General features: G+C 48.4%; 2 long non-coding RNA genes across 2 annotated transcripts in view; one reads left to right on the top strand and one right to left on the bottom strand.

The window, feature by feature from the left end:
* Positions 1-2,047, top strand: part of LOC135210703 (uncharacterized) — a 9,323-nt gene extending 7,276 nt beyond the window's left edge. The window contains exon 2 of the long non-coding RNA XR_010313565.1: positions 1,934-2,047. This is a non-coding gene — a long non-coding RNA (uncharacterized LOC135210703). The remainder of the gene's footprint in view (positions 1-1,933) is intronic.
* The window catches only part of LOC135210702 (uncharacterized), a 224,615-nt gene extending 222,549 nt beyond the window's left edge, over positions 1-2,066 (bottom strand). Inside the window, exon 1 of the long non-coding RNA XR_010313564.1 lies at positions 1,931-2,066. This is a non-coding gene — a long non-coding RNA (uncharacterized LOC135210702). The remainder of the gene's footprint in view (positions 1-1,930) is intronic.
* Between the last annotated feature and the right edge of the window lie 434 nt (positions 2,067-2,500).

A 2,500-nucleotide genomic window follows, 5' to 3' on the forward strand; every position in this document is an offset into this window, starting at 1 on the left:
TGAGGCGACAGAATGCACCCAGCCATTTAATTAAGATCATCCTCGATCTGTATGATAACAGCAAGACGCAGATCGAGGTAAATGGCCAGAGGTCGGAAACCCATCACGATGAGTCGGGGAGTAAAGCAGGGCTGCCCTCTTTCTCCAGTCATATTTAACATCATTATGGAAGAGTTTATCGCGGGCGTGGGCCGTGACTTTGGTTACACACTTCCATGTGGGATCAGAGTTGCGGTCCTCGCCTTCGCCGACGACATCGTGTTGGTGTCCCGTTCCAAACCGGGAATGAGAGCTCTGTTGGCACGGCTGGGGGACTTTATGCAAGCGCGGAGCTTGCAGGTCCAGGCAAATAAGTGTGCCTCGTTCATCCTCAAGAGACCAGGTGAGAGACGAGGTGGTATGAGAGTGGAGACAGTCCAGGAGAATGGGTTTACCTATGAGAATACGGTAACCCATGTAGCCGAACCTATCCCACTGATATGGCCGGGGCAATTCACGAAATACCTGGGGCTAGAAGTTGGGCCTTCTGGTTTCCGAAACCCCGGCCGTATGGCACGTGCTGAGATCGAGCGCGCCTGTCATCAGCTATCGAGGATAGGTAGAGCCAGACTCAAGCCCATGCAGAAGATCTATATATTAAAGCAACATCTGATTCCCAAGTTACTGTATAAGTATGAAAAGGGGCCTAACTCCCTCAACCTTCTAAATGCCATCGATAAGAAGGTTGCAAGAGCAGTGAGGGGTTGGGTGCATTTACCTCACTCGATCCCGACCTGTCTCTTGAGGCTCCCCACCAGGGATGGGGGCCTGGCAATCCCCAGCCTGGTGGAAAAAGTAACCTTGAGAAAAATGAGACTTCTGCACTCGCTTTCAATTAGCCAAGATGAAGCCGTAAAAGCGGTCATTGCCCAAGATCTCTGGGGCAAGGAAGCGAGGAGTATGGCTCGTAGACGTCATGTTGATCTGCTCCGGCTCAGAGCACAGTAGGGCAGTAGGCAGGATCCCAAATGACCAACTAGTGTCCCTGACCTGTAGAAGATGCAATGAAGGGGCGGAGGATCTCTGTCATTTGCTGCAGAGATGTCCTTCGCTTCAGCATCACAGGATCAGGCGGCACAATGTGATCCTGCAAAAAGTCTCTACTTGGTTGAGATTGGCTGGCTGGACTGTGAGCGTGGAACCCACGATAAGAACTGGTGTCTCTTTCATAAAGCCTGATCTGGTCATACAGATGGGCGAGCGGACTAATGTAATTGATCTATGTGTTCCCTGGGAGCGAAGTCCCGTCTCCTTAATGGAGGCGGAGAAAGCGAAAGAAAATAAATACCGTGCACATGATACCGCGATCCGGAACTACCTTGAGTCCTCGGATATATTCCGAGGAGCGCAAGTTCCGGTCGGGCATCATGGTGTCGCGGTAGGAGCCACAGGTGGCATAAGATCTGCCACTAAAAGGCTACTTCGCTCCCTGATTATTGGCGGTGGGGCCGTGCGAGTCATGCAAGAGATGGCCATAAGGGGCTCCATCGCCATGATAAATTCGATACGGGACAATTAGCCCGTTCTCCTGTCTGTATGACGAGATCAAGGAGAGCCATCCCTCTACTCTACTCGAGCAATTATGAATAACTTATGTAGCACTCGTAAGGGTGCCCAAGAGACTGCCAGGCGTTGCCGAGAACTGGGTCGGCCCTGCGGCCAACTCACGCCGGGGGTGGGCTCGCCCTTAGATAGTAAGTTTTATCCTTTTGTACTTTTTAAAGTAAGTGATTTTATTATATTTATTGTTTGTCTTTAAGTTTTTAATGGGTGGCCCCCCGGGTTGTTTGCAGTGGTCGTGGGAGACCACTTTCTCTTTAAGCTGGTTTTATGTCGTCATATTAGCCAAATGCCTCGTCATCTAATTAGTGACGCGCATGAATGGATTAACGAGATTCCCACTGTCCCTACCTACTATCTAGCGAACCCACAGGCAGGGGAACGGGCCTGCACACAACAGCGGGGAAAGAAGACCCTGTTGAGCTTGACTCTAGTCTGATATTGTAGAGACATATGAGAGGTGTAGCACAGGTGGGAGGTTGTTCTCAACCGAGTGAAATACCACGACTCTGATCGTTTCTCTACTTACTAGGTGAAGTGGAATCAGATCCTGGCTCCCAAGGTGAGCCAGTGACTCTGAGATTCTAGCTCCAAGCTGTTTATTGCACAGGTTGCCGTCCGGCCACTGCTAACAGCCTAGCCGTATTGCAAGAATCAAAACTAAACATTATAATCATTTATTTATATATATATATATATATATATATATATATATATCTATATCTATATCTATATCTATATACTATATATATATATATATATATATATATATATATATATATTTCAGACGGTTTCCTAATTAGTAGGGAAGCTCTTTTACCCTCTCCGGTCCGGACGGGTCTAGCCTCTTGTTTACTTTCCGGTCTTGGTACCTTACCTGTCGGTGAACAGTTGAAGAGTT

Source organism: Macrobrachium nipponense, chromosome 4 (genome assembly GCF_015104395.2).
Source record: "Macrobrachium nipponense isolate FS-2020 chromosome 4, ASM1510439v2, whole genome shotgun sequence".
Taxonomy (NCBI): Eukaryota; Metazoa; Arthropoda; class Malacostraca; order Decapoda; family Palaemonidae; genus Macrobrachium; species Macrobrachium nipponense.